This window comes from Pholcus phalangioides, unplaced genomic scaffold (assembly GCF_987345545.1).
Source record: "Pholcus phalangioides strain wild (caught in Gottingen) unplaced genomic scaffold, Ppha-v1.0 ptg000008l_1, whole genome shotgun sequence".
Lineage (NCBI taxonomy): Eukaryota > Metazoa > Arthropoda > Arachnida > Araneae > Pholcidae > Pholcus > Pholcus phalangioides.
In genome coordinates, this window is record NW_028301601.1 from 5,273,695 (window position 1) to 5,287,504 (window position 13,810).

General features: G+C 33.8%; 1 long non-coding RNA gene across 1 annotated transcript in view; it reads left to right on the forward strand.

Annotated features, from left to right (window-relative positions):
* Nucleotides 1-2,794, forward strand: part of LOC149083542 (uncharacterized) — an 82,693-nt gene extending 79,899 nt beyond the window's left edge. The window contains exon 4 of the long non-coding RNA XR_016193017.1: nt 2,546-2,794. This is a non-coding gene — a long non-coding RNA (uncharacterized LOC149083542). The remainder of the gene's footprint in view (nt 1-2,545) is intronic.
* The last annotated feature ends 11,016 nt before the right edge of the window (nt 2,795-13,810 follow it).

The window sequence follows — 13,810 nt, forward strand, 5'->3', positions numbered from 1 at the left end:
ATCTTTGTGAAAAATGTGGTCACGGTTACGGTTATACAACACTGATTGAGAAAGGCATTGGTCCTATTAATACCAATTTAAGATTGCCGTCAGAGAGAAGGGGGTTGCATAATCTACTATATGCCAAAGGACTTTCAAGTTTCTTGTTATCAGTACATTAACAAGAACTTTCAAATCAGTCAGTAAGATTATATTATGTTATCAGAAATATATACCATTCTTTTTTACATTGAGTTAGGTAATTCACTGAGTTGCTGCAAATACGTACAGCACTTGTGCTCCCTCTATTTCCTCTGTAAGATATCATTCTGCAGTGCAATGTATGTTAATAAGAGTAGATAAGTTTCAGTATCCACAAAGCAAAACTTATAACATTACTTGCCACAAATATGTTTATACGATCCGATCAAAATGAAATCCATAAAACTCAAGAACACCACATGCAACTGACGAGATGATACATCGAAAAATGTTGCGATAAATTGTTTGCGCCTTTGCAACGATGATATAATACGCAACTCGAAATGAGCGCGCTTTCCTTCATGGGCGCCTCAACAGTGCCTATTGTATAGAAAGAAGAATTTCACTGTCAAGAGAAGAAAACCACATTCAATACACGGTGACACGGAATTTCTACGAAATCGTTCAGAATATTCAGGTCCTCAATAGACACAATGACTGAATCGTGCCTCCTCCTCACCGAAATGATTCCAGGGATGTTATTTCTAAGTAAAAATATCTTACTTTTTTGAGAAAACTCTGCTCCATTAATGACTTTCGAAACCTTCAGTTACATGTATTCTGCGATGAGAGGATACAAAAGAAATATTCATTCTTCCTTGTGTTCTAGTGACAATCAATGCTGTTTTACTGAATTCAATTTATATGGAAAACTGAAAAGAGGTAAAAACCTGAGAGTTTGAATTGAAAATATTTCAGACGTTCCAACAAAAATGAAAAGGAAAAGGAACATATTTCGGTGCGAGAGTAATGGAGAGGTGTTTAAGTATGCAGAAAAGAGGAATGTTACATTTTTGTAGATGAGCAAAAGTGTTCTTTCCACGTTGGATTTAATCACAAGTTTTCCATCAGAGCATGAAATTTAATTCGAAGCGCGAGAAATTTCTGATTAGAATCGTGTACCTACATACATATTGCACGTTTGTTGTCCGTTAGCTTTGTATACAAGAATAATAAAAGATCTGGGTCTTTTTATGGTATAAATTGATTTCCTCCCCCTCTGTGTCTAAACTTGTTTCATTTATGATAATCATTTTCTGAATTATGTTAACGCAAAATATGAGCCATAAGTTTCACTTCGTCACTCAGCATGACAAAGAACCCATGACCGACCGTCAAAAATTTACAATTTACAGCAGATGCAATGTAAGGGGTAACAGTAAAGTGTTCCATTGAGAAATCAACTTCATGAAATGTCAATGCTAAAATAAGAGACTTTAAAGGAGGCGGCCATGTAAAACACATAAACAACAAAATATTCAAAGGGTTATGGACATTATCCGTAATCTTCAGTAAAGAATTCGTTCGGTAATGTTATTCTGTTTTGTTTGCACATGTTATTAGATGTGAACAAAGCCACCATTACAGCCACCATGACAGGTGAAAAAGAAACAAATTTGACGTATCCAGCTGTTCAATATCTACGAATGTATTCCATGATCGTAACATCGTCATGTATAGATCAGCTGAAGTATAAGAAAAATAAATGTTCAATCAATGTTGCGTATTGGTGTTCCGACAAATATACACCAATGTTATTCGTGTCGCAGAGTATTTCTTCACCAACCAAGTTATTAATACTGTATTTGAAGCCACTGATGCAGGAGTCGTAGCACTACTTCAGTAACCATTGCACAAAAAATACAGGGTGGGAAAAAATTCCGTAGAAACTTTAAAAATGAAGAAAAACAGCTTCAAATGAAAATTTAGATTCACAATTTTAATGTAAATTTTGTGAACTTGAGAAAAAGAACACATATTTCAAGCAAAACTTTTGAAAATGAAAAACATATAAAAGCAACATATTTTCTTAAAAAAGAATATTTTAACGATTCTTTTTCGTACAGTTGAATTTTATGTAAAATGCGTTAAGACTCTCAAAGAAAATGTTCTTCTGTTCTTCCTCCTAAACAGAGGAAAAGAAACAACGAATACAAGAAATATATTACACGATTTTACATTACCCAAACATTTTCTTTAGAGCTTATATCTTTAAAGAGCATTCCTCGGAGTGAAATAAAATATGAAATACTGTTTGTCCATCCGGCTTATCTCGTAGATCCACTCAACATGAAATTTTAAGCTTAGCCCGTGGACATTTTATACCCTTGGAAAATATTTCATAGCTTATTTTAATGCGCGAGATATTTGGAATCATGTGATATTTTCAGATAAAAATATATTTGGTGATTATTTTTTATTTCTTATATCATAAAAATAATCCCGATTCTTAAAAGAATTATTAATATTTATTAAATAAATTCTCATATTGAATTATTTTCGACTAGATTCTGTTCTATTTTAGAAAAATGAAGAAAACCCGGAAAAAACCGGAGTAAAAGACGTTTTGCAGTGTAAGCATCGCTAGGTCACGGGAATTTTTTGACAGAAAAAAACTAATAACTAATGAAGCAGTCGATATGTGGTGCTGGTACGAGCGACTTCGGTGGAAATATGCAAATGAGACGGTTATAAGGACTCGCGCTCCGAATCCACAATTAATTAAATGTTGTAAAATGTGTATGTGGACATGCTGTACCCTGCCGTTGCTGGATTTGTGACTCGCCTGCACTGTAGTGGTGGTCATGTGGAACACATACTGCTGTAATAAACGATTTGAAGGCATTCTGTTCGTTATTTGCTTTTCTTTGACTTGTGTACGTCAGCGCCGCCTATCGGCTGTTTTTGATTTATTTTTTCCTGCCTCAATAAAAATTCCCGTAACCTAGCAATGACAACCCTGCCAACCGTTTTTTATTTCGGTTATGTTTCCTGTTTTTATTCATTTTAAAGTTTTTACGGACTTTTTACCCACGCTGTATATGATATCCTTTGAAGTGAAAAACAGTAAAATAATGAATTTTCAGAAAGAGCCTATATTTTAATGGAAAGTATACTTCGAATTTCTAATTTATTATAATATTTGTGTTTTTGTTGGTAAATGTATTCAGCGTCATGTTCACTGCATTATATTTGCCATTGTTTTCAACGTTATATACACCTGTACCTAAAAATGTCAGTTTTTCTTGTCTCTTATAAAATTAAACATGGGGATCACCTTTTATACGTCAATCGTGTAAAATGATTATTATTATTTTTTAAATTTAAATAACTAATTATCAGTTCTGGTTTTCATAATTATTTTAATATTTTTTAATAAAAAACAATTTAAATATTTATAAAAAATAAGGAGGAAAAAAAGAATCTACATTTTTTCTGCCTCAATCTCGGAAATTAGTGTCAAAAACCTTCCAGTGGTTGTTGTTTTTTAACTTTTTCAAATTAAAAATTTATATCGAAAGAATGTTTCTTTCCTTTCTCTTTAAGAAAGGAATGAAAAACAAGAGAAACGTCAATTTCTCACGGAAGATCATTTATAATTAACGCCTTGGATATGAAAAAACACAAAATATTAGTTCTTTCAATTAAATCTTCAAGCCTGAAGGTTGGAGGAGATTAAAATGGAAACGCCAGTTTTAACAGATGTTTTGGTAAAAAAATTATAACCTTCAAACTAATCGTTGAATTAATTTGAAATTTTTTATGTTTATACCATAACGCCTTATCTATAATATTGCGTAGTATCACCCCTGTATTACCTATTTTTTTTTATATTTTCTTTTTGGTAAAATTATTCTTTTCTCTTCTTCCACGACACAAAAATCGTTAGTTGAACAGAAAACTACTTAGTCAATTATACAGGACAGTTTAGGTTAAAGGGCTCCACCTCGTTGGGTATTTTGCTTATTGCGGCGTTGTTTTTGTATTTGTATTTGTAAACAAACAACACCTATCGCATATAGGTGATGTTGCTTAAACCCGCTCTTTACAGTGATAATTATAGAGAGCGTTTCAGTTCATCGGGCTAAAACATACTCTTTGCAATAACATTCCGGATCCCACGTGTCCCAAGCATCAAACATTCATCACTTACGATAAAATACGATAAATCAAAATAATATCATAATTATGATTGTGCAAAGCCACATTATTCCTATTTCGAATGATACTAAACATGCAGAGATCGTGAAGTAACATAATGGATTAAAATATTATAAGGAATGAAATTGGACGCCGCTGTGAGCGGCGGCATGTGAAGTCCGAGCCCGACCCGACGTACAGAATACGTCGCTCGACGTTGAGCGGTTAATAATAAAATAGAACCAGAAAATATCAATAAGCAGCAATTAAAGGATTTCAATAGCTGAAGCTGTTTCACGAATGCGCAACACTTAAGAAACCTCTTTATCTCAATGAATTCGTGTCCGACGGCAAATTCACGCTTGAACTTGCATCATTTCCGGGTTTCAAGTTCGTTGGAATTCCAAGCGCGTCAAATGAACCACATTATAGGAGGGGGTTGATGGGCTGCAACTCGTCGGCCAAGCATGTCCCACACATGCTCTATCGGATTCAAGTCAGGTTGAAAATGCAATTAATCGATTGCAATTTCTTGATTAACCTATTAAAATATTTAATCGATTCCCAGCCCTATGATTATGTCGAGAACTGAAACCGATGAAATTTCAAAATTTGCAACGAAACTTCCTGCAATTTGAGAGACTTCACAACTCACCAAGGAAGACTTTGATGAGTCTAATTAAAGCTGAAACCACAAACACCCGTCGAATCCTTTTGACGCGTGAATTTTCGAAAACAAGGTCATCTTCAAAAATTACTCGTTGAGTTTATAATTGGACAATTAGGATAACTTATCCTAATATACAAAATTCACATTGACGATAGTAAGAATTTTTATTCTTTATCGATTATTTTCACCAAATCCGTTGATTCTAATAATTTTCTTGAATGCACTTCTGTTAACGCGCGGTGCTTTCAATATTGTTTCATTTCACCGACTTACAAAGGCCTTGGTTACCCCACTGCCACATTGATTCTAATCATCCCACTAATGTAAACATCCCAAATGCCGTGATCGAATTTATTCATAAACATACTAATTTTATGCTCCATTGTACTACCGCGCTGTGAACCACAGGCCCGTGTAAATGACAAGTCCAAGGAAACGAAGATAAAATAGTTAATTAATCGTTAATAATTAATCTACTCTAAATAATGACATAAATATACGAATTACAAATAGAAGCTAGGATAGTGCATTACATATTTTCAATTTACATGGAGAGTGATAAATGGTTCGTAAAGTCGGAAGTGTGACTTACCCCATATCCGATGAAGATCCACCTTTCGATTTCGTTTAAGATCTTTTTGTACATCTTGGACCTTTCTCACGGATCCTGATATATATTCCGAGCTCACCCACTTTCACTCTTTGCTTATGAACTCACACTCTGACTAACTCATTCTCTCTCTCTCCTATTTTTTTCAGCTCTCCAACTCCATATATATATTTTTCTCTTTGGCTATCCGCCTACTCCTACCTATATTCCATAAACTTCATCTCATTCGCTAATTCCGATTTTCTTTCCTGAATTTTCTTTACCAAACTTCTCTTCACTTTACATTATTGGATAACATTTTCCTATGGACATGCGTTTCATTGCCTACTGCTATCCCTTTGGTTCGGTTGACGTTCCTGTGGGAACTATTCCCGGAATTCACAAATCTCCTTTCACCTAATACCATCTGCTCTGACCCTGGACTTTCTCACGCTTTTACGCGTGTACAAAATTCTGACCAGCTTCAAATATCATTGAAATATGAGCGCGGCCGCTGAATTTTATTACCATATTCTTATACAACTTATACCGATTTCTTTCATAATGTCCTGCACCCTTTATACGATTCATTTCAGTCCCCATATTTATAGATCTGTTTATTGCTACTTTTTATACTACTTCTTCGATTCTGTATTCCTTACGTGCTACACGCCAAATTTATAGGTTTATTCTTTGGGACTCTAACTCCTAACACCTGGATAACACCTGGCTGGAAATACATAATTTCAAAGTCCATCCTTTCATACCATTATCCCTCGAACGATACTATTATTTAACTTTGCAGTATAACACTTCGATGATTTCGTTGATCATAAAAATTACTGCTTACATGTAATGACACTTCAATTTCAGGTATCTATTACATTAATCCGCAATCAATTTTCGAATGCATGCACTTGTCAATTGAACTTGATCATTTTTGTCACATCATCATCATTATTCGGAACAAGGGCCAAGACCACACAAGTGGACCAGGACCTTCAGTTTAATGTGGAATTCTTATGGCAGTCTTGGCATTGTTATTTTTTTGATATTTCTCGCCAAAGACATAATGCGCTAGCCCACGAATTAATACTTCCTGCGGTAGCAATGTCTTCACGGGTCATATTACAGCCATTTCTGTTGTATTTCGCCGGCAGAAAAGATTCTGACGGGCGAATATCTCGACACCTCTTTCTCTCATTCATTTTCCTTAAAACAAAGCACTACTCCGGTCTATGGACATGGGTAGTTCATAATTAAATGAGCTGTGCCGGAAGCATGTATGTTGTACCCCTAACAATTTGAGTGCGTTGTTGTCAATGGTTGCTCCCTGGGGTAAGATGTAAAGTTGATTTTTTTTGTGGAGAAAATAAATGCTGCCTTCGGGGAACCCCATATGGCGAACTATGTTTGCCGGACCGGGGGTTAGTCTCTCCTACTAATAAACCGTATGCATCTCAAGCAGTTCTCTCTGTAGAATTTCTAATGAATGAATTGCACATATGAATAAGAGTTCCTCATAGGAAATCTTGATTGGGTTTGAAGTTGTATTCGTGAAGAAATCTGTTACAGATGTTTACGGATAATAGTGCGAATGAATTTCGTGAAATTCATCTATTTCATTCATCCATCTCAGGGAGAAAAGGTAGTGTCTCCAGTAATGTAGCTGATAGCATGCTTTCTCGATTTGCAAGAGGGTCTAGGCCCGAGTCCCGGAGACCAGATGACTCTTTTTTGCCGAGTTGGCCTCGGCATACAATCAAGAAAATATGTTTCCTTGATTCGTCTGTTTTGGTTATCGCTCAAATTAGAGGGGAGATTTTTCAGCTCCCATTTCCTTTGTAGCTCCATCATTTGAAGAGTGCGGACCACTGAGTGATTTAGAATTCTGCGACAGGCCAGTTGAGTGATTCGAAAACCCAGCGTGCGGGCAACTTAGATTATTTTTTCATCATGTGTGGGCTATTCTTTTGTTTGGATGAACGGTCACAGGTTGTAATGAAACAAAATTTTTCATGACTTTAAATTTAATTTAATGTCCTTTCATTTTTTTTTACATTTTATATCTCAGAGTAAAAGTTTGAAAACTTTAAATCAACATAATTTCTTTTTTTTTACGGGGGGGGGGGGACTATCTACTCTGGATAGTGGTGAAATTTTAACGGTACGCTCACACACATTGTAATACATTCCTATAGACACAATCAATAGTGGTAGCTACTGTGACATCACAGTAGGTGGGTCACACCACATTTTTCTAAGGGACCACAATGTTGATTAGACAGTGTTAAATTACCATCATATGAAAAAGACCAAACGACATAAGCGTGAAAAAATTATTCCCTTCGTTTTAAGTAAATTAGGTTTGAGATCACGAGTCACTTAAGTGGATACCCAGGGCCGCATTTGACCCGCAGTCCATGTTGTCAGTCAGTTGCGCACTCTAGGATTAGCCCATATCAGTACTTCAACATAATCGCACAGAATAATCTTCCTGTACATGAAAATGTATTCATATTCATGGGCTGACATTTAGATTCACGGAAAAATATTGCGTATCGTAGAATTCATTCTAATGATACGTATACTGTGTTCTCGCTTAGTTCTGCTCTTAACTCGATTAAAAACGAGATCCATTCATGTTTGATCCATTGAATCACATTCGAAATATGTTTAATTCGAATATATCGAAGGTTCGAAGCAGCTATATACAGTAGATAGATAACCATTTGATGATAGTTAAATACTAAACAGTATAGTTTTCACATACGCAACACATTCGGAATCAATGCGGGTAAGTAGCGTTTGGAACCGAGCGATCATATGTCCGCATGCATTTAATCGTTAAATGGCAATATTCGAGACGTGTTAATCCGTATCTATTGCAGAGGCTGCATTCATGCGGATGTTATAGCTTGCATGCATACTACTGATGTTAAGCATTCATTTCACGAAGGATGAGTAAAAAATGAATGGGTTTTTATTCTTAGTTTTGAAATAAGAAAGAATACTCCCATTCTTCCCGTAGAGCATTGAAAAATGAGTATTTTATTTGCTTGAACTGCCCACATTTTAATTGAATAACAATTTACACACAAGAAATTATGACAATTTTTCATGACACATGTTAATGTGAGAACGAATTTGTAGGCATTGCGTGTAATTTTCAATATCGACCAATAGCCTTGACGGATCAAACTAAAACAAGAAAAAACACCTCTAAACCCTTCTCTGCTTTCCTATATTAACAGTTTCGAAATAAATTTGAACTCGGAAATATATTCGCCGATTCTGAAATAAAAACTGAAAGAAAGACAAATTTCTCAAAGGCATGGACCTGCTCTTTCTCGGATTCCTCTTATTTCGAAAAATTCCCGACATGCTTCACACGCTCAAAGTAGTTCCGAAGAATTCCTATCTATTCTCATGCCGAAGATACTTCCTCTATCATAGTCAGTTTTTCTATTCCTTGGTACCGACCGATCAATGATGCATTTTGATGGAAGATCAAAGTCTGCGACGCATCGTTAATATTGAATTTTCACCGAACTTTGAACCGTTTTAAATAAATAAAAAAAATAAAGAAGACGGGGTTTTTTTTCTTTTTCGATATCGAATTAATTTTGACTGTGTTATCGATTTCCATATCGAAATCGGATAAAAATCGTATTATCTAGTATTCAACTAACACTGGAATAATTTCGAAACTGTTCGGATGGGAAATGTCTCAAAAGAGGACCGTGAACAAGTGATACAGAGCGCCAGATCAATTAATAATTAAATTATAGATCTACATCTCCTTCGTCATGGGTTTTCACTACTAACGTGAAAAATTTAATTAGTACCTTATTTTATCTTATCAATTTGTCCCCCACCTTTTTTTCCAGATGTGTAGCCCTCAGAGAGTCTCAATCTCCCCCCACTGTGCCTTTCAGCCATTACGCAGGATCGGTCAATCATCATTAAAGTTTCATTCTAAAACAATCATGGTTTTTGTTTTTTTTGAGACAATATGTTTAAATCAAAATTTGAATCCTTATTTTCCATTTATCAAATCTCTGATTAGTTATCATTCCAAAAAATGCACATATGCTCTCTATATACGAAAATAAAATAGACATAGAAGATTATAGTAGTTAACTTTCTTACCACTAAAAAGCACACATATGTTCTCTATATACGGAAATAAAACAAGACATAAAATGCCATAGTAATTAATTTCTTACCATTAAAAATAAAATATTATACCACAAAATATATACACACATCTCTCGCATTTGCACGAAATTCAATCCTTACCATTAACTGCAATAATTCGATATTACTTACATAACTTATAACAAAGTGCATATTTTGTATCTATATTCCAGAAGTTCAAAAGGCCATATACAAGGTAGCTATTTTTTTAATTAATATTTATAATATATACAAAGAATTCTCTGAAATACTTACTTCTCTTTTTTAGTAATTTTCAGAACTCTTTCCTATATTGATTCATCAATATATTCTTTGGTCTGAGGTGAAAATGAAAAAATTATATACACATTCTATGGAAACAATCCATCAGAAGACATTGAAGTTACATACAATCAGGATTAACTAAGAGAAAAATGAAATTTATAAACCATCGAAAAAAGATTAAATATACGTGAATTTGTACCAATTAGCTATGCACTATTATATAATGTACATTCTGTGCAAACAATCCACCAGAAAACATTGAATGCAATACAATCAAGATAATCTAATAATTTAAAAAAATATATATTAAATTTTAGTTTATTTAGATCTAATAAACTATAATACAGTACGTCATTTAAAGAATTTCAGATTAATAGTAAAAATTATACTTATCCCTAGATATGTGTGATTGAGCACACTTACATATATATATATAAATATAAGTAATTTATTCGTTAGCGGGACCCATTGATAAGACCGGTCTGTGAATATGTGCCGCGGTTCCAACCCAGGTACCACCAACATTGTAATTAGATTTGATGGATTAGTGAATGCTAAAAAGACAATACATTTGTTGGTTCAAAAAATTATTATTAAAAAACAATTTTATAATCATTTAACTTGTATACGAATGATATTTTCCGAAATATATAAAACTGAGATCGTGTATATTTTCTATTTGTTTGTATCAAAATATTTCAGTTTTATTAATAGCAAGGTATAGAAATAAAAATTCAATATTTTATAATTTAATGTATTTCGAATTCTTAACACTAGATGACACTTAAACTCCTCAGAATCGAAATATCTTCTAGATCAGTGATTCCCAACGTGGGCGTTAACGCCCTCTTGGGGGCGATAGAAGCTACAGGCATAACATAGGATCCTATGGGTTAGATTGCGTTGGGGGCCGATGGGAGAAAAACATTTCTGAAGAAGGGGGCGGTGGGACAAAAAAGGTTGGGAAATTATGTTCTAGATTGAAACAAATTCAATCAATGGAAGTCCTCAGATGTGTATTATTTTAGCACAGTTGTTCCCAAAAAGCCAACGACAATTATGTACTTCAAACATAGTAGATATTTGTTTATAAAAACCCAATTTTTTTTTTAAGAAATTAATTTTTAAACAACGAAAAACGTATTAGATAGGAAAAGAGTTTTTTCCCCGATCCGTTTAAATGAGGGCGAAGAATGAAATAGCACTGAGAGTAACTTCTTCGTTAAATTTTCAACTAACCAAATAACCTCTACTCAATACAAACTGATATCGCGAAACGTAAGGTCCCTTTTTTAAAAGCGAAATAATTTATTTATTGCATTTGGAAATCTACGTGAATTAAATACCAATCCTTTATGTATTTCCATTAGTTATTTGAAGGTGGAGTAATTGCATTTTGTCTATTGCATTCTAGTTCGCGTCAGGGAAAATATTCGAAATATTTTTGTTCATTCGGTCATTGATATTCCATTGGTAAATTCGAGACCATTTCAATCTCATTTACTTAAGAAATCGCACGTATAAAATTCGATATCCTCGCACTTGGCATCATAATTGCCCTCGTTCTAGTTAAACATACTGAGTAATGGCCTGACAGCGAATGCCTTAATCACAGAATTCAAATTATCATACAATTGGTTTATAATTGTCAAAGAAATTGTTAAGAAATTTGAAACAGGATTATATATAAGTTTCAGACCATTGAATAATTCATCATATCGATTTTCAAGTCTCCATTTATCTCCAATATCTTTAAAAAGGGATAAAAAATGTTGCTATTAAAAAGTACAGAATGTGTCCTGTGCTAATATTTTTTAGCAATTTTTTGATTCAGCAATATTTTTTTCCTTCCACGTTTCATAGGTGGAAGCATTTATTCACAATTTTGAAATTTGTTGCTGCTATTGTAGATCGACTTGGCATTGAGGAAGGAAATTTTCACTGTATAAATATACTTGCAATTGTACCTGCATTTACTACTCCAGAATTTTCACATTGTGGAGAGATCTTAAATATCTTGGCAGATATTATTGCTATTCATATAAAAACAGACATTCAGACGCTTTCTGAAGGGTCAGAAATTTTCGAATAGCATTATTTAAACATTATTTTAGTCTTTCCTAAGCCTTTTTCCGAGTTCATCTCAGAATAATACCTAAAAAAAGTCTTTCTTTCATGTATTGGGATGAGGATAAAAAAAAAATCTCACTGTGTCTATTTACGTGCTCGTGTTCATGACATGGAATATCTTCATAGAGCACATTGTATATTATATCTAAGGAATCTACAAAAAATTTCATTTTAAGTAATACAAGCATTTATGACTCGTACATATGAACATTTTAAAAACTTATGTGCTGCCACATATTCAATATTTAAAAAACATTTTTTTTCAAAATTCCTTCTCTTCTTCGATTGGTTAAATGAATATTATTAGCTGTGCTTTCCACATTTCTGAGGATTCGCCCCAATCAAAAGTTGAACCACAAATTTGAAAGAAAAAAAAAACATTATGTCATTATGACACATTTTTGATAGCTATATATATTTTTTTCGGTTTTGGCAATGACTGACAACACTTACTGATCACATAACAACCAACGATGTACTTCGATGCAACACTCCTCTGCGGTTGGTGCTAATGGTCACTGACCGAATTTATATCTGGTCTTTATTTATTTTTATATTGCAGAATATTCTGATTTGAATAAATTACTTAGAAGTGGCATTTTCTGAGAAGAAATTGTAAAATTCAAATTCCATTACCTCATTACCACATTACCTTATTACCACGTCAATTACCTCGTCTTTACCGATGAAGAACCTCGCCATAACCTTAACTCTATCTATTGAGAGTGTCCAGTAAGCTCTAATTGGGCCTTTTCGTCATCAACCGTTCAGTGTAGATGTGAGCTGTATAAATGCGCTCAGAAATCACTTTAATTTACCACTTTTGAGATTGAAAATACAGTGTCCATAAAATAAGAAAAAATCTACATTTTTATACGATCCCCTTTCCCAGACTTCTAACTTCAAATTACAGAGTTGTCACCCTGTCTCTTTTGAGGGCAACAAAACAAAAAATAGCACGTTTCTAAGTACAATATTTGCTGAGCTATTCGAATTCGAAAAAGGAGAAAAAGGGGGGGGGGGAAGAACAGCATTATAAGTTTGTCCATTAGTTCGTGATGTTCTTACTCCCTTTTTCTCCGATTTTCGAATTCAAATATCTCAGCATATATTACATTTAATTTTTTTTTTTTCGTTGAGCTCAAGAGTGTCAGGAGAACAACTTTCTTTTTTAAAGTTGCAGGACATTGTGGACTTATGAAAATTAAGATTTCCTATTCTCTGACATGCATCACTTCAACTCTCGAAACTAGCACATGGTGATTTCCGAATACAATTCGAGCATTTTTTAAATTGCCACCACACCTGTACGACAAATGATTGATGAGGTAAAGGCTGGATTAGGAATTACACGACAACCTGTAAATTCATAACCCATGCGTCAAGTGACTGGTCAATTATCCTCTTCCACGACAACTGCTCAAATACACTACTTCAAATTCAAAAAAAATATTTGAAATTCATGCGATTAAAAAAATTCAGCCTGTTTTCAATTGCTATTGCAATATATTCGAGAAACGGAATATATTTCCGACTATAATCGGATTATAAAGCCCATTTAAAGAATCCGAATATTATAATAATACTTTTCCATTGTGATCAATTGGCACATTTACAGAAACATAATAATACTTCGAGCTCTAATGAGCGAATCAAGTTTCTTATCTTTTCTGGCCGGAAGACATATAAGAGAACGGAAAATTTAAATTTAGTTTATCAAAATTATTAACACAAGTGTCAAAAGTGATTACGAGAAATTATGCATAAAAAATAATTCCCCGCAATTTAGCATCTGC